Below are 23,635 nucleotides of genomic sequence, written 5' to 3' on the forward strand. Positions count from 1 at the left end.
GTATAGTTGATTTCTTTGTGGCTGGATGACTTGACACTCCCCTTTTCTTGCTAGCTGTCATCCAGAGATGACATTCACCTCCTAGAGGTTACCCGTAGTTCCTTGCCACATGGCTCCCAGAGGCAGTTCACAGCATGGCCAGTTCGCTTACTTCTAGGCCAGCAGGAGCTCTCATTCTCTTATACTGGCACTTTGCTTAGGTCTGGCCTACCCAGGGTGATCTCCATCTGATTAACTCCAAGTTAGCGGAGTAGTGACCCAATTACAGGAGTGAAATCCCACCATTTCCCATCATATTCACAGGCTCCATCCATACTCCAGGAGAGGACCGGTAACACCAGTGGGTGATGGGAATCTTGGGGACCATCTTAGAATCCTGCTTACCCTACTTCATCTCTTCTACAAATATGGAAATTAGGGCTTATACAGACTAAAGTAATTTGTCCCGGTTTGTAAGCGAAGTGGTTTAGGATTGTATCTATGTCTTCATGACTCCAAATCCCATGATTATTTTCCAGATAAGGTGATAGCACTGACTGTCAGTATACCCAGAGTGGTTGACCGTGCTCTTGGTTTTGCACAATGTCCTTTAATCAAGTGTCTGTCGGGTGTAACAGTCATTAATTCATTGATGAAATGTTTACTGAGAATCTTCTATCTGCCAAGCACTAAGACAGAGAGACTTTGACATGAGTCAGTATGGAAATGTGGTAAAAAGGGGCTGAGTCTCTCTGGAGCTAGAAGGCCAGGGTTTGAATTGTAACACAGTCACATGGTATGTTTATAAACCTCTGAAATAATTCACTTCACCTCAATTTACTAATCTATAAAATGAGTATAATAATGGTGGGACTTAGTTCATAGAGTTGTTGATATAGATAGCAGTCAATCAATATTTGCCATTATTATGGAATATTTGTGTCCATATTGTCTGTTTTTGATTGCAAACTTTTGGAAATAAAGGGTGGAGTCTGGAAGCTATTTTGTTGTACTATCAGACCTTCCATCAAACACCAAGACATATCAAAAATTAATTCTTCTTTGGAGCTGAGAGCACATTTCTGCCATGAGGCAGATTTTCCCCATCTTACCCAACACACTTGGGCATTCGGAGTAGAGGGGGGGAAAACTGCACATTTTACTAGTTCTCTCCAAACACAGTGCAGACTGCTCAGCTGTTTCTTCAGAGGGGGAGAATCGAATTGGCTCCAGATCCCTTCTCTGCTGCCAGACCGTGGGAAGTGAGAGAGAATGTCAAAGCTGGCAGTTGACAAACAATAAGATTGTTCCAAAATGAGGAGGATTGGCCTAAGCAATATCCTCACAAATGTTTTTCTCAGCTTTTAATGAAGAAGGAGAAGGGGGAAAAATGCCACAAATCCTACCAAGATATTCTGGAGCATTGGGGTCACAATTTGCAAACGTTTCAAGTCCAGGAATGTACCAACTTTGTATAGGAGGGAAAAATGTTTACATATGCAAGTAATACATGTAATTAAAGAACTGTCCTAAATAGAGATGAACAATAAGAATAATATTGGTCCTCTTTGACCCCAGCCCCATTTTACTTCTCCTCCTCCCCTCCAAAGAAACCGCTGTTAGGAGTTAGAAATATGGCCTCTGACCATTTTTGTTTTTAAATCAATTATATCTATGTTAAATTCCCTGCGAAAATACATGTAATTGTCTTGTTATTTTTACAAAAAAAAAAAAACCCACATAGACTTGCTTGGAGTTCCTTTTACTTTTATAAAAAGTATCACAGTGTACAAACTATTCTTCAACTTGTTTGTTTCTTTCAACTGTCTTTCAGAGGTTCCCCCCACCCACCCAATGTCGATACATATTGATCTTTTTCATTCCTTTTAAACTGTTAAATAGCCTACATTTAATTTATCCCCCTGTTGATGGAATAGTTTGTTTCCAACTTTCCAGTATCATAAACCATGCTCCAATAAGCATCTATTTGGAAAAACATGGCCACCTTGGCTAGCCTGTCACTTTTCACTTTGGTCATACGATTTCAGGGGATGGTCTCCTAAAGGTTTTCTGTGCTTTTTTCTTTTCCAAATGAGCCAGTTGATAGAAGATTCATTGGTTCCTTCCAATATTATACACTAAGGATAGATCAGGCATTGTGCTAGGTATTGGGGATATCACATCAAGTATGACAGTCCCCTCTGCTGCCCTCCAGAAGCTCAAGTAATAAATTCTATGAAAGAGACACATATGAGGGAGTCTGTGGCACACAGTAGGACAGCAGAGAGGGAGAACTAGAGAGAGTTCCCTGGAAGAGGGCTATCAGTTGGATTCAACTCTTAGGAATCATCCTTCAAAAAGGACAGGTCCTTCCTTTGAACCTTGGTGAAGACAATCTGTAGCAGGGAACGTGAGCTTGTATGATGATTTTGACTCTCGTGTAGATACCATTAAAGGTATCCGTTGGATGATTATTCAAGACTATGAATGGAGAGACAACAGGAGGAACCAAAAGGGAGAGGATTGAATTGTGAATTATGTTGACCGAGGTGGGTTATGTCTTAGAAATTAAAAAAAAAATTAAATGAATGAGGATATGTGTGTGCATGGTTTACAGGGAGAAATCTGCTGTTTCTAGTTAGTCTAGTGACCCTGAGAGCTAGGTTTCTAGTCATTGATGGTTTAACTGTAATTTTTATGATTATGATTAATTGGGGATTTTCAGCCCCCAGTTTCCTGTCATAACCCTAGGGCCTCACTTTTTGTCTACCATGTTCTAAGATGGCATGTAAGTTCCTCTGCATTAATGACTTCTAGTTCTCAGAGTACGAGCTCTGCCTTTTTCCCTGAGACAGTCTGTAGACTCTGTCCTCTGGACATCAGAAGGAATGGTCATGTTCAGGCCCTGGCTAGGGAACAGGGAAGACCAAAACACTCTCAGTATAAGGCTGCCTTCACCATCACTGTTGCTCCCACTATTTACCCCGAAATCTGGCAAATCCAAACATCACGTGTGCTAGAAACCTGTGTGCTAAAATAAAATTATTTCCTAAATGAGAGCATATCAATATGGATCTGTTTTGAAAATCTCTTCCTGATTTTGAAAGGGCTTCTGTGATTCCTCACATTTGTGAACTTTCTTTAAGAAAGACAAAGAAAAGACAAATAAAAAGCATGTTTTCATAGGAGAAATTAGAGAAAACATTCTATGGGGATTTTGTTAACTAGAGCTAAATAGAGTGGAACTAAAATCCAGACAAGTATCCGTAACTATGAGTTTTCGACCTTTTTTTTTTTTTATGTTCTGAAAAGTTAATTCAAAGTAAATTGTCTCTAAGAGGGGGTACTAGGTATTGGAAAAGTAATACATCAAAACGTAAATATGTACATTTTGTGTGCACGAGTAAGAAAGTCAGGATGAGTGGGCATTTGTTTTTGAAATCGAAGTTCTATTATACATGAAATTGACTGGAGTTCCCATGACTCACCAGTTCGATTTTGATTGGAACTGCTTGTAGATGGATGAATCCTAAAATAATACTTGAATAAGTGCCCATTTACATAAAAACACACACAATCTTTAAGAATAACATTGAAATGTATAAGTTGGGATTTTTAAAAATTTCCCTTTTTAAATGCAAAGTGAAGGCTTCCATTTCCAGAAGGATAGAATATATGTAATTTTCCCTATTCTTCCCATTAAGTGCAAATAAAGACCCTGGATATTGTATATATCACTAAATTAAGATGATGAAGATTGAAGAGAAGAAAGTAAAGAGAAGAAGGCAGATCAGCTAGGGGCCTTTGGACTCAAGGATGATGTGGTGATGAGTTCCCTGGGTTTTCTTTTTGCATCCTACACCCCAGACTGGGAGCTGAAGAAGCCAGAAACCCAGCATCACCAGATGGTGCACAAAAAAGAGCCCCAACAAAAACCTGCTGTCTGTAGCCAAAGGACCCAAAAAGGGGCAGCCTGATGAGCTTGAAAACTTGTAAATAACCAAAGAAAGAAATGTGGCTCCAACCCCACCCGCACCAGCAAAGGCAAATGGGAAGCTGAGCCATCCCCCTCATGAGGCTGTCATGAGGTGCCCCAACGCTCCCACGTGGTTGGTATCAGAGCCTTTCCCTGGGGAGACGCAAGATGGCCACCACTGCCAGCCAATATGAGTTGCATCCCGTCTCCCTGACGTGTCATCAGAGGCCAGTGGGGAGCTAGAACAACCACCCCGGCACAGAAGTAATGAGCAGTCCCAGCACCCCTCTTCTGGTGTCAACAGAGGCAGAGTGAGGAATCTGGACTTCTACCTGGAGGCAGGAAGGAGGTGGCTATATGAGGGATTCTTGGAATATGGGAACGTGAGAACGTTCTCTATGTAACCACATCAATGTCAATGCCAGGCTTGTGATCCTGTGCTACAGTTTGGCATGATGTGACCATTAGGGGGAATCGGGTGAAGGTTGCATGAGAGCTCTCTCTATTATTTCTTACAACTGCGTGGGAGTCTGCAATTATCTAAAAATAAAAGCGCAAAATGAAAAAAAAATATGTTGTCTTCTGGTCTCCATTATTACCTATTTCATGTTCATCTGTTTTTCACAGAGACATTTAGTGAAGACTCAGTAGGCATCGGGCAGTAAGGATCCTCAAATGCGTGGTTTCCATTCCTGCCCTCAAGGATTTATCAATCTCTTGAGGAGAAACCAATTTGTAAAACAATAAAAAGGAAAAAAAAAAATCCTTAAAATAAAAGTGGATTATTTGGAGGCTCCATGTTTTATCATCCTAATCAACTGGCTACGAGTCAAATGGCAAAAAAAAAGTGACTTTATAAAATACATTAGGACTTGCCTAAAGTTCCTGCTTAGAACAACTCAAGAAATGTGCTCCAGCAAGAAAAAACAACCCACCAGTTGGAGGGCAAAATCTATCCATACGACGGATAATTGGGACGTATTTGTATCTTGCATTGCTACTCCTTAAAATCACCATAAGCATCATCATCTTTTTTCAGCGTGAAATGATTTAAATACCATATTTTCAAGGTCTTAGACTACATTGGCTCATCACATGAAGTACCACTTCTGTTTCTCTTTGTTCTGACCCCAACTGTGAAGGTCATTCACTTGACATCCTGATCATTGCCCTGTTCCACCAAGGGCGGGCCCCCGCAGCTGAGGCAAGATTGCAAAACCAGTGTAAGATCAGGTCAGTGAACGGAATCTGCAAAAACCACTCAAAGGGCAAGTCCACTTTGATCTCCTCCTTGTTTTCTCTCCCTACTGCTTCACTGTGTTTCCACATCCTCACAGAAAACCCTGCCCTGGAAACTTACTGTCTCTTCTCTCATGTGCGAACTATTTTCACGGTGGTTTTTGAGCTTGTGTTGTTGCCAGATTTGATGTAATGTAGACCAATGTTTCCCAAATTCAGTTTTGCACATTGGTGACAGTCTGTGACAAAGTTTTTACAGATCTTCAATGAAAGAAAGGAAATAAGAAAAACACAGCACACAACATTTTTCCAAGCCAAATGCATTCGTTTAAAGGGTGGTCCTTTATGGAGATACTGTTTTTCCTGCTTTGTGGGGAGGGGGGTGTGTTTAAAATGACTTCTCGTCTTTGCAAAGGTATTAGTGTTGCTGATGGTCACATTTTACTTTTCAGTGATCTTAGTTTGCAAGAGAAAAAGTTGGCCCCCCATGATGGTCTAATCTCCATTCTCTGCAATGTATCCCTGATTGAAAACAATTAGCAAAAATATTAGAGACTATGAATACACATTTTTTTTTAAGACAAGCAAATATAATAGAGCACAGGTTTACAAAGTTCCATGGAGGGGTGCCTGGGTGGCTCAGTCGTTAAGCATCTGCCTTCGGTTCAGGTCATGATCCCAGGGTCCTGGGATCGAGCCCGGCATCGGTCTCCCTGCTCAGCGGGGAGCCTGCTTCTATCTCTCGCACTCCCCCTGCTTGTGTTCCCTCTCTCACCGTGTCTGTCTCTGTCAAATTAATAAATAAAATCTTAAAAAAAAACAACAACAAAAAAGTTCCATGGAAAATTAGGACTTGCTCACATACTTGTCCCCCCTTGGAAATTCATAGAGCACATTTGAACTTTATAGGCTCTGAAATGGACTGCTGCAAAGACTCTCTTAACATGGTGCACTATTGCATTTGCCTAATTTATTCAACCGTAGTATTCTTATATTTTCTCTACGTAAAATATATTTGTTTGTTTCACAGTGTACATTTGGGGAAATGCTGCTGTAAATAAAGCATGATATATTTGGGTGGAGAAAATGGCAGGAGTAAGAAATTTGGGTAAGTTTAATTTGCAATGACGTGGATGGAACTGGAGGGTGTTATGTTGAGTGAAATAAGTCAATCAGAGAAAGACATGAATCATATGACCTCACTGATATGAGGAATTCTTAATCTCAGGAAACAAACTGAGGGTTGCTGGAGTGGGGGGTGGGGTGGGAGGGATGGGGTGGCTGGGTGATAGACACTGGGCAGGGTATGTGCTATGGTGAGCGCTGTGAATTGTGCAAGACTGTTGAATCACAGATCTGTACCTCTGAAACAAATAATGCAGTCTATGATAAGAAAAAGAAAGATAGTAGGAGGGGAAGAATGAAGGGGGGAAATCAGAGGGGGAGACAACCATGAGAGACGATGGACTCTGAAAGACAAACTGAGGGTTCTAGAGGGGAGGGGGGTGGGAGGATGGGTTAGCCCAGTGATGGGTATTAAAGAGGGCACGTTCTGCATGGAGCACTGGGTGTTATGCACAAACAATGAATCACGGAACACTACATCAAAAACTGATGATGTAATGTATGGTGATTAACATAACAATAAAAAAGTAAAAAAAGAAATTTGGGTAAGTTTAGTTGGGCAAGTGTTTACAAAGCAGTGCATTTGGGGAAAGCGTATTTGAAAGTAGAAAGGCAATTGGTCTGGCTGCAGGAAGAGGCCAAAAAAAAAAAAAAAGATAAAATTAATCTGTACATGCAGCTACAAGCAGAACTGCCAACAGGTTCCAGGCAGCCAACCTCAGTGTGTGAAATAGGCAAGGATTTATTGGGGGTGGTGGGGAGTGCGGTAAACTGCGGAGCTCAAACCATGCTGCTTACCTCCTCTGGATTGTCTCCATTCCAGGAGGTAGGTGTGGTGGTGTTAGCAGACTTTTCGGATTTTGAAGAGAAGCCAGAGATCCAAATCTTTTTTCATGAGATGTTTCTCTTTTTTAAAAAGTTGATAATTCACAGCTAAAACCAAAAAGTGAGCCAAATATATGCAGGTATATATGTATTTCTGTATACATATATGTGATGTACATATACACAATATATATTTATAGGTTGCTGGTTTACAAGTTATGACCTATTCTTCATTAGGAAATTATTGCTGAAGTTATGTGATATATAAAGATAAAATGTACCGTGATGTTGGGAATATACAACATCTTAAGCAACCATGAATGTTTAGGCTCATTATCCAATTAGACCAAGATGGTCCTGGTCTGAATTGTCCTTCCCCAGGAGGTCATATTAATGCTATTTCCTTTTTTTTTTGGAAAAAGATAAAAACAATCCACCTAGATACCACCTTCTCTGCTTCCCTGTTTCTCTCTTTCCTTCTGGGCTCACCTACTGGGTCTTCCATGTGTGGATCTGACCTCGGGGTTGAAGCTTGTAGAGCATTAACTATGGGCAGGCAGGCAGATGTAGTTCTGGTTTTGTGAGCGGCAGAGAGAGTTCAGGGATTTCTTCTTACTCCTGATCTAGGAGCTCTATAGGGATCACAGCACTCTGATCGCATTTATTCATGAGAATTTTTAAAACACCCACCACACCACCATCTGGTCTCCAAAGAGGACCCATGGCTCTCAACCTCAGATTAAATGTAACAATTAAAATACATTTATTCCCCTAGTGGAGAAACTTATTCTCCATAATGTTATTGGGAATGACCACCATTGTCATTTTTAACTGGCACCCACGCCCCACCTGGATGAATGTGAAAAGTACACACAGGTGACTTGAATTGAAAGGTTCAATGTTGAATATTACAGCCTCTCTGAGCTTTCACTTTTGAGAACGTTTGCTATCAAAGTCTACAAGTTCCCCTAGAAAGAGGAGAATGTTTTGGGGGTATGCCAGGCCTTCTCAACTGAGAGTGATTTTATCCCCCCCCCCACCCCCCGCCCCGAACCATTTGGCAATGGCTGGAGACATCATTGATTGCCTTATCTAGAGGAAGGGTGCTCCTATCATCCAACAGGAAGAGAGGGAAGAGACCAGGGATGCCACTAAACATTCTAGAATGCATAGAACAGCCCTGCAACAAAGACTGCTCTGGCCCAAAATGTTGACGGTGGGTGCTCAGATGGACAAAGCCCAGCACCGGCCAAGCAGGGGAGGGGATGCTGCTTTGAATTAGCATCATGCACGTGGTGAGTTACCTGCAAAGCTGGTGAAGAGGGTGATCCCCATGCATTTCCATCCTCGCCAGATCGGCCGGCCTCCTATAAAACTGCCTCCACATTTCAGTATGGAGCCCATCTTGGTCTAAGCTCCTTGCAGGGAATTCACAGGGGGAGATAAAATGCGTAGCTGTTGTCTGGGCCACCAGTTCTAGTTACTGATCTTCTGGACATGTGGGCAATCAGTGATGTTCTGAAGGAAAACTATGTGCTCTAAGGCTATCATTTCAAGAGATTGCATTTAGAATAGAGTTCTAAAAAAAAAAAAAAAAACATTCGGGTACAGAATGTCCTGCATTTATTTCCCTTCTAGCTGTGTCCTGGGATCTGCTAGTCAGACACAGCTCAGGTTGAAGGAAGTGGTGGTATAGACAGAAGGTGCTCCTTACCCTCATGGGTCTTACGATCTAGATCAGGGAATGGTAAACTTGACTGGAAAGGGCCATATGCTTTCTGTCACAATGACTCAACCATGCAGCTGGAGCATGAAGGCTGCCTAGATGACACACAAACACATGGGTATGTCTGCGTCCCAATAAACCTTTATTTACAGACACACGCCGCTGTCCCCATCTCTGGTCTGCGTCAGTGAGACAGACATTATTTTGATAAATACTTGATTATTCATATTTTTTTCCTTCTGTCTTGCATTCTATTCCCCTGGCTTTTGGCGTGAGAATTCCTTTGTAATATTCCGATCTCTGTGTAAATGTCACCTTCTCAAAGAACCCTCCTTAACCGTGATCAAAAATTGTCCCTCAATTGGTTTCCCATCACTGTGTCCTGCATTAGGAGCTTCATGGTGCATATAAATCAGATCATCTTGTTTATATATTTGTTATGTGTTTTTTTCTTTCCTTGCAGAAAAACAAGGATCTGATCTGTCTTTACATCTCTATCCCTACCTTGTGGAACAGCACCTGGCATGTAGCAGGTGATGGATGTGAACACACACACACACACACACACACACACACACACACACACACAGAGCCAATGAAGAAAACTTACAAGAATATACTTAATGGTGAGATTTAAACTAATTCTAGGGGGTGGGAGGTCTAGTTTGAGGCTTGGTTACTCTATCATTGAAGTAATGAGCAATACTAGTAGCTAACACTAATTGATAAATATTATGTCCCAGGCAATATTCTTTTTTTTTAAATTTTTTTATTGTTATGTTAATCCCCATACATTACATCATTAGTTTTAGATATAGTGTTCCATGATTCATTGTTTGTGCATAACACCCAGTGCTCCATGCAGAACGTGTCCTCCTCAATACCCATCACCAGGCCAACCCATCCTCCCACCCCCCTCCCCTCTAGAACCCTCAGTTTGTTTTTCAGAGTCCATCGTCTCTCATGGTTCGTCTACCCCTCCGATTTCCCCCCCTTCATTCTTCCCCTCCTGCTACATTCTTCTTCTTTTTTTTTCTCTTTCTTAACATATATTGCATTATTTGTTTCAGAGGTACAGATCTGAGATTCAACAGTCTTGCACAATTCACAGCGCTTACCAGAGCACATACCCTCTCCAGTGTCCATCACCCAGTCACCTCATCCCTCCCACCCCACCCCCCACTCCAGCAACCCTCAGTTTGTTTCCTGAGATTAAGAATTCCTCATATCAGTGAGGTCATATGATACATGTCTTTCTCTGTTTGACTTATTTCGCTCAGCATAATACCCTCCAGTTCCATCCACGTCGTTGTAAATGGCAAGATCTCATTCCTTTTGATGGCTGCATAATATTCTATTGTATATATATACCACTTCTTCTTTATCCACTCATCTGTTGATGGACATCTTGGCTCTTTCCACAGTTTGGCTATTGTGGACATTGCTGCTATAAACATCGGGGTGCACGTACCCTTTCGGATCCCTACTTTTGTATCTTTGGGGTAAATACCCAGTAGTGCAATTGCTGGATCATGGTAGCTCTATTTTCAACTTTTTGAGGAATCTCCATACTGTTTTCTGGAGTGTCTGCACCAGCTTGCATTCCCACCAACAGTGTAGGAGGGTTCCCCTTTCTCTGCATCCCCGCCAACATCTGTCATTTCCTGACTTGTTAATTTTAGCCATTCTGACTGGTGTGAGGTGGTATCTCATTGAGGTTTTGATTTGGATTTCCCTGATGCCGAGCGATATTGAGCACTTTTTCATGTGTCTGTTGGCCATTTGGATGTCTTCTTTGGAAAAATGTCTGTTCATGTCTTCTGCCCATTTCTTGATTGGATTCTTTGTTCTTTTGGTGTTGAGTTTGATGAGTTCTTTATAGATTTTGGATACTAGCCCTTTATCTGATATGTCATTTGCAAATATCTCCTCCCATTCTGTCAGTTGTCTTTTGGTTTTGTTGACTGTTTCCTTTGCTTTGCAAAAGCTTTTTATCTTGATGAAGTCCCAATAGTTCATTTTTGCCCTTGCTTCCCTTGCCTTTGGCGATGTTTCTAGGAAGAAGTTGCTGCGGCTGAGGTCGAAGAGGTTGCTGTATGTCCCAGGCAATATTCTAACCATTTATGTGTCTTAACAGTTTTATGAAGAATTAATATTATCACCCATTTTATAGATGAGAAAACAATTAGGAGATGAGTAACCTGAGTGAGGATACTAGTACAGTCTGCAATCCCCCCCCACCCCCGGGAGTGTAATTCTTGCTCTTCAACACAGTAATGGGCTGCTTCCACCATATTCCTCACCCACCAAAAATATAAAAAATTAAAAAATGTTAAGAATAAAGCAAAAAGCAAAAACCTGACTATACTAAAAAGGTTGATTTGTTTGGCTGCATTATTCTAGTACATCAGAGAAAAGAATCTAGCAAAACTAGCAACATTTCTATATGTGAATTTCCCCGTCCCCTTGGATTGACTTTGGGAAGTTATGACCCTGAGTCTGTGCGTGCCCAGGGGAAATTGGGCACGGTGGGCTTCAAGCTATGGGGGATGGGGTGCTGACACCGTTCTGCTGTGTGGCGCTGGGTTTGCAGCAGTGGGGACAGCTCCCCACCTGGCAGGGCAGCCAGGGCTCCTTCAAGTGAGGGTTGGATCTAGTGAGAATGTGGCTTTACCAGGCAGCACCACAAATGCATCCTATATTTGTTGCCAAGAAATCGTCATTGCCAATTACATGTACGTGAAACAAGACCTCATCCCTGACTTAAAGAGCTCTCAAGCCAGGAAAGCAGTGAAAACAGGCTGCCTCAAGGTGCAGCAAAGGGGAATGCAAGGTGGGGGAGGAGATTCAGAGCCAACAGGACAGGTGCATCTGTCAGCAAATGTGGCCTGTCCATGAGTTAATGAGAGGCATGTGGCATCAGGAGAAGATGCTCTTGCAGGACCTGAATGTCCCTCCCGAGCCCTGGGGGGGGGTCACATCTAGTCTTGGTTCCCACAGTAATCACTGAGTGCTCACTTGGTCCCAAGTGTTTCCCATGCATAGTCTCACTGTACTCACAACCAATGTATTATTATTATCCCCACTTTCTAGATGAGAAAAATGAGGTTTATAGGGGTTCAACAATTTTTCCAAAATCACAGGAGAGAGCCATGAATGGAACTCATGCAGATCCACCTCCAGGTCCAGGCTAGTCACTGCTGTTGCTAGTACAGCCCCGAGTCAGTTTCATGCCCATTTTGTAAATGGAGAAAACAAGGCGTGGAGAAGAACAGTGACTTCTCTGGGACTTGAACCTGGATTTGAGCCCTTGTCTTTCTGGTGGAGAAGCCCATGGTCTGGTCATTGTCCTAGGATAGTAGCTATGGCCCCAGATCCACTTGACAGGGTATCTCTCTCTCTGGGATATCTCTCTCTAAATTACCTCTCTGGAAAGAGGTGGTGGGAACTGGTCTGGGTTGTTGGGTTTGAGAAGGAGAGGGGCACAGATAGACCTTGTTGGATAGATCCAGCAAGATGTAAAGTCTGCCTGGATATGGACAAGGAGGCATATAGGAAAGGGGAGGTTTGGCCAGTGAGCACCTTGTATCATGGAAATAATATTTTGCAGAGGTGAAGGAGACGAGTGGAATGGTTGGGAGAATTAAGGCAATTTTATTAGTATTGTTATTCACCATAAATGATCTCAAGCAGGCATTTGCCTCCCCAGAACCAGCTAGTAACTTCTGGGCGGCTGTCCCTTTTCTAGTGACAGGTCATACACAGTATTTCAAGTCCGAGGGCATAATATTTGATCACAAACCCTGACCTCTAGTCTTGAAGACATATGCTCTGAATTTTAAAAGCCTTCTTCCGGAAATATTTAAAGCTAACCATTTCATTAAATGAGTCCCAGATATCCAGACAGTGTGACTGGGATAATATGGAATTATTTATGAAGATGACTTGTTCTGAGAAGATTATTGTGCTAAAGAGATGGAAATCCCACCTTTTCTCCCCATTCACTCACTGTGATTAGAGCCGATATATTTCAGATGCAGTGGAGAGGGATAAAAGGTAAAGTGGATTTGGGGCCACAGCTACACCGCGGTCCACACAAATTGGGTGATGGGGCTTTGGTTGCTTTTACGTGGGATCCAGCTTTTGCTCAGGCAGCAGAACATTCTCATCTCATGATGCATTTTTGGATTTAAACTGACTCAGTTCATCTTGCATAACTCAGAATCTCTTTTATTTGGGGCTGCTTAATTCTTTCTTTCTTTCTTTCTTTTTTTTTTTAATAATCTCTCTACCTAACGTGGGGCTCGAATTCATGACCTCGATATCAGGAGTCTCATGCTCTACCAACTGAGCCAGCCAGGCGCCCTTGGGCTGCTTAATTCTTATCATTTATTTGGATGGAATTTTTAAGCATGTAAGCTTAAATAATGCTCACATGGATCAGGATAGAATCCATTTTGTTTTCCAAACCAAGAACTCTCTTTAATCTTACCTTGAAACTGAAAGGTTTGATCAATAGTGCTTCACACTGATGTTGGAATTAAATATTCACATATACACTTACTGGCTTTCCAGGCCTTAGAAGATCTGGCCCCTAGCTACCACTCCAGCTTCATCTCGTCTTTCTCTCTTGTCTCTGGGTTCCAGCCACATGACCTTCTTTCTCTTTCTTTAAAAGTGAAAAATTCTTTCTGCATATTCTACTTTTGGGGGCTGGAATACTCTTTCTTCCTGCCTCAACCTGATCTGTCCCAAATCATCTTTTCAGAGACAGCTTAATGTTACCTCCTCCAGGAAGCCCTCCCTGATATCTTCCTCTTCCCCAAAGCTGGATCATTTTCTCCTGTTATAAATGATCACTGCACTAGTTTCTTCTCTTCTATAGAACTTACATCAATTAAAATCAAGTATGGGTAATTGTGTTACTATTTATGAATATTTATTTTCCTAATGGGCTACAAACTCCCTATGAGCAAGTTATCCATGGTATCGTAGGGCCTATAACAGTGCTTGGCCCATTTATAGTTGCTCAATTATGATTTGGGAATGTTACAGAAAGGCAACTCAAGGTCTTCCGAACCCAAACTCTGAATTCTGATACTTAATTCTGAAGCTTACATAAAATTTCCACATTATTTTATGCAAGCATATCTTCTATCATTTTTCTCAATCTTAAAAAAATGAGTTTAATCAAATGATCTGAAACCTATTGAGATTCTCCTCTATTGCATAAAATCTGTTCATTAAAGGCATAATATGCCATTAAAATCAGAAAAAATTAATTATGGCAACATTACCCAAAGTGTGTTTTGTGGAGCACTAGTTTTGTTGGATATTAGCGGAAAGAGAGTCACATGATCAAGGGCAATTGGGAAATTAACAAAAAAAAAGTTAAATTTTGTTTGTTTTAGTGATGGACTTCTGGTGCCTTAAATATGCTAGTGTGCATTATTATAGCTGAAGAGGAGGGTTTAAAAGGAAGTGTTTTCGGGCACCTGGGTGGCTCAGATGGTTAAGCGTCTGCCTTCGGCTCAGGTCATGATCCCAGGGTCCTGGGATCAAGTCCCACATCGGGCTCCCTGCTCCTTGGGAGCCTGCTTCTCCCTCTGCCTCTCTCTCTGTCTCTCATGAATAAATAAATAAAATCTTTAAAAAAAAAAAAAAAGGAAGTGTTTTCTCAACATGCTTGACCACAGAGAATCACCTGGTCACAGACTGTCTCTTGTAAATGGTGATGCGCATACGAAGAGGCAGGTCAATATTTCACGTTTCTTCCTACTTTAGGAGAAGGAACTGCATTGATCTTTTGGAGAAACTGCTTCCCCCACAAACTAAATTTTAAGAACGGTGCTCCCTTCCTTGCGTTGACAAGCAACTCCCAATTAAGCACCAGCTCTGGTTTTTGTTTTTTTTATTATGTTATGTTAATCCCCATACATTACATCATTAGTTTTTGATGTAGTGTTCCATGATTCATTGTTTGCGTATAACATCCAAGCACCAGCTCTGTTTTATGGCTTGAACATCAATAACTCTCATTAGAACGGAGGCCTGGAGTTCCCATTGTCACATTCCACATCAAGCTCTCATTGGGAGTGGGGAAGGGCAGTGAGCTTAGGGATATTTAAGAAGTGAAATTAGGGTTTCAAATGACACTATTGATGGGGGAATAGAAGAAAGGAGAAGCAATATTCCTATCTGGGAAAATAATCAGGCTCTGAAATACAGCCTCAAAAATGGACAATCGAGAAAAACTTGCAGGAGTTAGCTTCTAGCGGGAGACACATAATTCAGAAGATCAAGTTGAGAGCTTATGTTAGCATGGGTTCTGATAAAAAAACAAATGACTTCAAAATAGTTCATGCCTGAAACCCACAAGAATATGGGCTCTGCCCACATGTACTTGTTAACCCCCTTGTGGATAATATTTTTGTTATATTCAATGACTGTAGGGTGTGACTCATGAATTTGATGGTAAACAGGGTAGTTTTGTAGCCCTGGGTAGTTTTAACCATCTAAGCAGAAAGGGGGAATATTTAGGGTATAAAAACGACATGCATTTTGTAATAAAAATAGCAGAAGAGTTTGGTGGATGGGGTTTAAGTAACTCTGTGGAATACAGAGTTAAACAGATTACCATATGTTCCCTTCAGGAGCATTTGAAAAATGAAGACCAAATGTGTTTTATAGAATGATGTTCTTCATAATGCAGATAGCCACTGATTTGAAGCTGCAGCTAAAATAAATATGATACCTTTTGAGTGCTATTCCCAGACACTAGTGACCTATCAATTTCCCTATCTCGGGGAAAGAGAACCAGAGGATGACAGCTCCCTCCCAGAAGAGTGGTTGATATATGTTAAGTGGCTACGTCTCTGCTTCTGATTATTAATTGTGGCTAATATAGAGCAAGCAGATGTCCCCAGACTATGCAGATGCTCCTTGGAACGGGGAGGTCTTTGGGCATCGTGGAAAGAAGCTCCAGATCTGGGTCTCTGCCTCCACGGGTATACCTTGAGGCCAAACATGCTTAAGCTTCAGAGATGCTCACATTTCAGGCCCTGGGAGGGGTCCATCTAATATGTTGTCATGGTGATATGTATCTATAACATTTGTGCAAGTGAAATGTTTGAGGTGCAGTTGGTTAAGAGGCTGTTTTTTTCCTCTCCAACTTCCCCTCGACCATACTTACCTTGGAGTGGAGTGGCATCACAGCGACCATTGGCATTTTAAGGTCTGGTTATAGGAAATTTGATTGGAGGACAGACTTTTTTGGGGTTTGATATGATATCTTTATGTGCTCCTCTGTCACCTCATTTATATCATCAAGGTCTTGCTAGTATCCTGGTTTGGAATGACTTCTAGGAAACAGTCCTACACCCACTGTGTCCGTGAACCCGATGCTGTGGTGGGAAGGTGCAAGGTCAATGGCAGCCCTGTGATGTGAATATATCCTAAGGTGTTTGCACACCCAATGGTCAGTAGAAGAGAAACATGGTTATGAATGTAAGGAGTCGCAAGCTAGTCTGTGGAAAATTCTTCTGAGCATCAGATATGTACACTAGTCAGTAGAGGATCTGATTCCCGTCAACAGTCCAGTTGGAAGTTCTGTCCTCTTGGGAGTATGTATACTCAGTCAGTCAGCAGACACAATTATAAATGCAGCCTACGTTATTTTTTCTTTTTTCATGGAAATTAAAAAGAGAAGTATCATAATGCCACTGTTTAAATTTCTTGCTAATAGGACGCAGAACACCAGCATAGATGAGATACCATAAAACTCAGAATACACGTAAAATAAGGACATCGGTGACAAATTATAACCGGGGGTTGTTAATTCAGAGTGTTTCAGGTTTGTCATTACAGGAAAAACCTGGAATTTCCCTGAAATCCTACAGCTCATGTAGGAAAGAAACTTGATAGAGCCTTCCCTAAAATTGATAACTATCCTAAAAATGTATACGACCTTGCCGCTAATGAGTTATAAAACTCACATAAACGTTTATAAACCACCAATAATAGAAAAGGTTCTGATCAACCATGCTGGGGAAGGACTAAGTTATTTTTCTATTTTCTCTATAGAAAGATATTTTATAAAATCTCGGTCATGACAAGACAATCAAAGAGTGTGATGCAAAAAATGTAGGAAAAATATTTTAGAGATGTCAGGCAGTTAATAAAAGATGGAGTTATTTTTCTAGATTTTGCAGTGTTAGCTTTTTAAAATTTGTCATTTGGCTCCATTATTTTCTCATCCCAAATAAATATTCATTTTCTTATCTAATTTTGTATCGGTAATCTGGATTTCTTTTTTAAAGGAGAATCCAAATTGAGTAAGTTTTACGATCAACAAAGCCTAAACTACCCCCCATAGCCATGTGACACTGAATACTTCAGCCACGTTGGTCTCAGTTTCCTCACTTGTAAATGGGCAGTAATAACGCCAGCAGAGTGGCTGTGAAGAGATCATCAAGAGGCGAAGGCATAGGAAAGGGCTTACATAACAAAATTCATGAACCCAGAGTCTGCAAAAACTGGGAACAAGACCTAAGGTGCCAGGTCCCCCCATGTCCTCATCCAGTTGCTGAACACCAAGGTAGAATTTGCTGTGACATCTGTTTGGTTCTCCCGGCATTAGCCCACCACAGGGCACATGGGCTCATCTCCAGGGTCTTAGCGAGTTGTATTAGCAGAACTGGGGAGAGAATTCCTTGGTAGTTGTCTGCAACTTCTCTCTTCTTTCCTCATCCTTGCCCCACCTTGCATTTTTCTGAGAAACAGAAGGTGGGAATGAGGCAGGTGTTACCCTCTTGCTGCTTCTGTGGTTTCTTCTGGAAAGCATAGTCATGGAAGATTGGGGTTTGCATGGCAGTATTAAAAGCAGTCCCAGGATGCAGATGCTGGTTGTGTGGGGGTCAAGAGGCAGACTGCAGAGCCTCTGTGTCATTGCTGGGGCCAGTATGACAGGCGTGGCTCTGGAGCCGGCCATCATGGAAGCAGCTCCTTAACCCTGAGTCAAGAAGTGGGTTTGAAGCCAGTCGTTCCAGTGGCGGCTTCCCAGTTCTCCCTATTCCTGATGTTTGGGAGTTGGTTCTGCAGTGCAAATCCAGAAGTCGTTCCTAGAAGGTGCCCCTCCACTCTGCCAACAATTGTTAAGTGCTTCCATGTATGAATATTTTGTGTGTTCAAAGCTGGACTGATACGGGATGACACGCAGAGAGTTCTAGTGAGGTATGCAGGGCTTTCCCCTACCGTAGTGAAAAGTGGAGAGAATCAGAAAGTTTTTTCCATCCAAATATGGCCTGGAAGTGCCAGGGGATTGCTGATGGGGCCTTGCATTTTGTGGTGAGGAGGTAATTTTAACTCTCATGATCAAGACTAAGGACATATCATTGCATATCCATGTAGATAAGTAACAATGACCGGTGGGTGATCAGAAACCCAATCTCTGGAATTTAAGTCTCAACCTCAAGGAAAGGGAGGAGGTGAGACCCTGAATCAATTAAGTTTCTATCACCTGGAGAAAAAAGTCTTGACAATGAAATTAAGTTTAGAGATAGAAAGATAAATTTTGCACTCCTGAGTATAGACACTGCCATCATCCATCTGGAGGATCAGAGCTGCCATATGTCAAGTGTGAACACATGCCAGTTACCATGCTTTGCCTGCCTTAAATCTGAACATTCCGCTTGCTTCTCACAGAGACCTGATGAGGTGGGGCTACTTTTATTTCCATTTAACACCTCAGGAAGGGAGCCGTAATGCAGGTAGGTTACCTGATGACCCACAGCTAATAAGGGACCTAGTCAGAATTCCGACTTAGGCTTTGCATCAAGAGCAATAGGGAGAACATTTCAGGGGCAAGAGAAGTGTAAGAAAAAGATTTGGAAAGGGGAGGGGAGTCGGTTGATTCTTGAATGGTCATGGACAATATGATCCTAGTGCATGGGGAAGGAGGCTGAACTCCCTAAGAGAACCCTTAAGTGAGAAGACACACATTTTTTTTTTTTTTTTGAATGAGCATGGCCTCAGGTGCCCTCTGATCCTAGTCCCCCGGGGTCATGATGGCTGTTGTGCAGATCCCTTTGTTCCTATCTGTTCCCAGGTCAGTGCTCCGAAGAGGCCAGAGTGAGCAGGACTGTCCAAGAACAAATGGGTCCTCCTCACATCCACCTGTTTCCTTGGGTATCAGAGCTCAGAGAGCTACCCTTCAAATGGCAGTGGGGAAAAATGGGGCATTTTCCCCTTTCAGGAGCCACAAGTAGATGCAGTTGGGACAACTTTGCCTCCCAGTGGGTGTCGAGAGAGGCTACTCCACCACGATGGCTGCAGAGGCAAGAAACAGAACAAAGGCGAGGCCCCTCAGAGCATCCTTCCTACTTCCGGGTCATGCCCAGGAAAGGCCCTGGCCTCAGCTGTCACTTTCTCTCTTTCTTGTGCCCCCTCAGCCTGTGTTTCACTCACTGTCCCACGCGTTCGCTCATTAGCTCCTTTTTGCCTTCTCTGCCAGAGTCTGCGCAGTGCTGCATGTAACACCATGGGCTCTACCTGGATTTGAACCCCGGCTCAAACACTTACTGGTGGTACAGCCTTGGATGAAGATCGTCCCTTTCCATGCCCTCACCTGTAAAACGGGATGGTTTTTACTTGCAGAGCTATTATGAAGATTCCATGAGTTTAATACAGGTCAAGTGCTTAGAACACCACCTGGAACATAGTAGAACTCATGAAATCTTACGGGTTTTTTCTCCTTCATTTTCAAACTACGTGTTTCCCAGCCTCACACCTATATACCAATTTCATGACTCTTGCCATATCCAGCACCTTCTGTAATAGTACTGTGTTTGCTTAATATTTTTTTTAACTTAAATTGTCCTAAGTCATAATATCAATGATATAAAGGAATTAATGTGCAGGTTAATTTTTTTCCTAACGTCTTTTTCTTTGTTCCATAGCAGCTAAAATTTAAAAATTAGTTTACATATTCTGAAAAATTATCTTGTGTACCACCCATGGGGTGGGCACTACACTTTAGGAAATACTTGGGTGAATAATTTTTTTTTTTTTCACATTGACTTCTTTTATGAACTCACTGATTTACTAATTCCCCTAGTTATCCATTCAATTACTCACTGAGTCATTCATGACTGGAATTGTTTACAATAGCCATTTACCGAGTACCTTGTATGCTCAGGCCCTATGCTGAACAAGGAAGGGAGGCCGATATCTCCCAGTCCTTGCCCGGGGGAGCTGGCCATCCAACGGGGGAGGGAGCCAGCCACACAAACAAGCAATTGCAGCATAATATTGCAAGCCCCTAAGAGAGGTGTGCAGGAGAAATGATGGGGGCCTGGGGGAGTCAAGGCTCCTGCAGCCGGATGATTCTCTGAGGACACAAACTCAGCCTCCCTGCTCCTGCCAAAACAACAGTGGTCATGATGCAATAGTTTCTGGTTGTTGTCAAGTGGTGTGAATGTCAGCGAGGAAAGGCTTCGGTGAGGGGTTAGACAACAGAGAAAATGCAGGTGGAAAGGATTCTGGCTAAAAAATGGAGATGTTTCAGCCAGTCTTTCCTCCCTCCCTCCCTCCCTCCCTCCCTCCCTCCTTCCTTCCTTCTTGTGCCTTCCTCCCACACGTATTTATTGAGCACCTACTATGTGCTCGAGTTTGAGAACATAGTCTCTGCCATCATGGAGTTGAAAAGCTCCTGTGGGGGCCAGATGTTATGATACAATCATACAGAAAAAAAATTACTTATAATTGTGACAATTGCCAGGGAGAACATGGATAGGGTTATGAGAGCATCTAGAAAACTCAAGGTAGAATAGAGAGTTAAAGGTGTCAACCTGGAGAAAGTGAAATGTAAGGGCAGGAAGATCCACGGAACGAGGAGGAACCGGCTGAGGCATGGGTTTGGGGGCGGTAGAGTGGGACAAGCTGTGTCACAGGCAGAGGCCTCTCAGTACGCCGGAGGGCTGGAGACAGAATGAGATCCACGGCTTTGAGAAATGCAGAGACCTCCTCTTTGCTGGATGTTAGTGAAAGACTTAGAAGGAGGGAAGCAGGAGGTGAGGCTGGAGGGGCACAGGAGAAAAAGTGCAAAGATTTTCGGCAGGGGAACTCCCAACTCGATGTACATTGGGAAACTCACTCTCAGCTGCAGTGTGGAGAATGCACTGGCCAGGGCATGCACTTGCGCTGTGTGCTCAAATCAAGGGTAGGAAGAGTGAAAAAGAAGGGTGTTCAAAGTGATGGAACAGGGTAGAAAAAATTCCGAATGGATTCCTTAAATGAATTAATTGCCAAGGCGATCCCCTGGGGACCCAGCGGGGCGAGGGCACTGTGGAAACCAATGTCACGGTAATATTTAAAGTTCCCTTTGAACTCCATGCTGCGGGAAGAGCATGGGCTTTGGAGCAAAGCAGATGGGGGTTCACAGCCTGCCTCTATGTCTTTGGCTGTTTGACCTTAACTTCCCGATCCCGCATTTCATCATGTGCAGAATGGACATAATAACAGTACTGTCCTCGTAGCGCCATTGTAAGGCTTAGACAAAGAATACGTGGACTTTCTGGCACATAGTAGGTGCTCAGTAAAGCGTACTCTGTAAGTAGTGCTGTGTCACGTTCTCTTTTCTGTAGATGCTGAAGGGACTCCAGGTCTCATATCATTTACAACAAATTCTAGAGAAGCAGCCATACTGTAAAAGTATTCTTTCTGATATGCAGCACATTATAGTAAATGGCATTATTCATGGATGTGTCAAAGCCATAAAATAGGAGATTTTGAGGCGATCACAGCTGTGAATGATTAATATTTTCATCCCAAGTTGCCACGGAGGTAGCAAGGCTTTGTTAATTATTACATGCCTGAGCCTAGTACTGTGGGCTTCCTCCCCGAGTGCCTGTTAATTTGCTCATATGCTGTGCAGCGAATGGGACTAGGGATCTCTCCCCTCGGAAAACACAGTGGATCTCCGGCAGTCCTCCTGTCCCCAGTAACTGCTTTATACTTCTGCAGGAGGGAAAAAAAAAATCCAAATCCAACAACAATGATGTGTTTTAAGCAGAAATGCTAGAGAAATACTTTATCAAAGATGGCTCTGAGCTTTCCTTTTCGTTTGCAGTCGTTTTATCTTTTTCTTAAATTTCTCTTGAAAATTTTAGATGCACTGAAATCATGAATACCTCATATGCAAATATTATCGTCTCTTAAATTGTTTTCCATCGGTATTAAAATTTAAATTTCTTGAGTCATCTCTGTATTATTATTTAAAATGTATTTCACATACATCAACTGTTTTCTTTTGCATTTTAGATGCAAAGAAAGCAACTCTACCTCCCTGTAAATATTTGTTTAGACTTCTGGTGTTGTATCTCTTTATTTTGAGGACGTTAGCTTCATATCTTTACCTCTAAAATCCCTTTTAAAAATATAGGTAGATTTTTAAAAATTAAAGGGGAAAAAAAAAAAGCAAAAAGCAGGGCCAAGAGCTATGCGCTCATCCTCGAGGTGAATGTGTGAATTTCTCTAAACCCTAGTGTGCTCTTATACACTGAACCAATTCCTCCTGCAATTTCCTTAAATCTCTCTATTCATATGATTTCATGAGGATCAGTCTCTGTTGAAAAATCTAGTTGAAGCTGCCTGGCAGTCTGAGAAGAGGAAGATCTATTAATTTCATCATTTGTATGAATCATGTCTCAATGATCTCAGCAGAGAAAATGTGTTACCCATTTAAATCTCATCATTACATATTATATAATAATTACTGCTAATTCTAGTTTGGATGGGCCACGGTTTGGCTTTCCATCCCCTGTTCTTAAAAGTGGAGGGTAGGGTGACCTCACCAAATTGAGCCGCTCCAGCTTTTGTGCCTTCTTGTGCCTTCCTCGTTTCGGCCTTAATCGCATCAAGCGTCTAGCCAACTTAAAGTCTGTTTTGTGCTCCTAATTAGTATTCATTTTGTGAACGTGGAGTTCACCCTCAGCACAGAACGGAGCCTCATGTTAATCACTGCTGTGTCTTCCTCCCTTTGCCTCTGATCTGTCGGCATCGTGCGGCGTGTCCCATGCCTTTTTTTTGCCCTTACCAGCCAAACGGGCACCTCCACACCGCGCTGTGTCAGAATTAGAAACTTTGGACGGATCTGTAATCACGCCGTTCTCATCAACTCTGTGCATGTTACTCATTTCATTTCCACATTCGAACCGTTAATATGCCTTAATTTCTCTCACTTTGTGAATATTTAATTCCTCCCTTTTCAACATCATTTTTAGGTTGTGTGAATCATTTTCAAAGCCTTTGCTCTTCTCCCCGCACTATCATCTGCATATTTTATGAAATGGCACGGTTGAGTCTCGGAGGGCTCTTGATAAAAATGAAGCTGGCAGCCTGCTCATTAGCTGTTTACCTGGAGCTGTATGAGTCCCCGATAATGGCGCGCTCCCATTTGGATTCGAATTAGGATTCTCTGACAAATAGCAACCAGAAGCCTTCTCAGGGACACTGCTCACCCGCCTTGCCCTGCCCTTCTCTCTTCCGTTGCTAGAGTTTCTGGGAAACTTGCTGCCGGGGGCTGTCCTAGGGAGTGTTACACCCTGGCTTCGGAGGTAGCTTAATTTTTGAAGAGGAAACACAAAAGCTTTAGCAAATTAACGCCTCCACGGAGAGTGAGATTCCCCTGAAAGGACACATTTTAAGGTCAGGTTATTTGACCTTCTGGAGTTTTGCAGATTCTAGAAGCCAGTTCTCAGCTTTAACCA

At 42.3% G+C, this 23,635-nt stretch overlaps 1 protein-coding gene across 3 annotated transcripts in view; it reads left to right on the forward strand.

Annotated features, from left to right (window-relative positions):
• The window catches only part of TSHZ2 (teashirt zinc finger homeobox 2), a 739,565-nt gene that overhangs the window by 119,303 nt on the left and 596,627 nt on the right, over window positions 1–23,635 (forward strand). The window lies entirely within an intron of this gene.

This window comes from Halichoerus grypus, chromosome 10, assembly GCF_964656455.1.
Source record: "Halichoerus grypus chromosome 10, mHalGry1.hap1.1, whole genome shotgun sequence".
NCBI lineage: Eukaryota > Metazoa > Chordata > Mammalia > Carnivora > Phocidae > Halichoerus > Halichoerus grypus.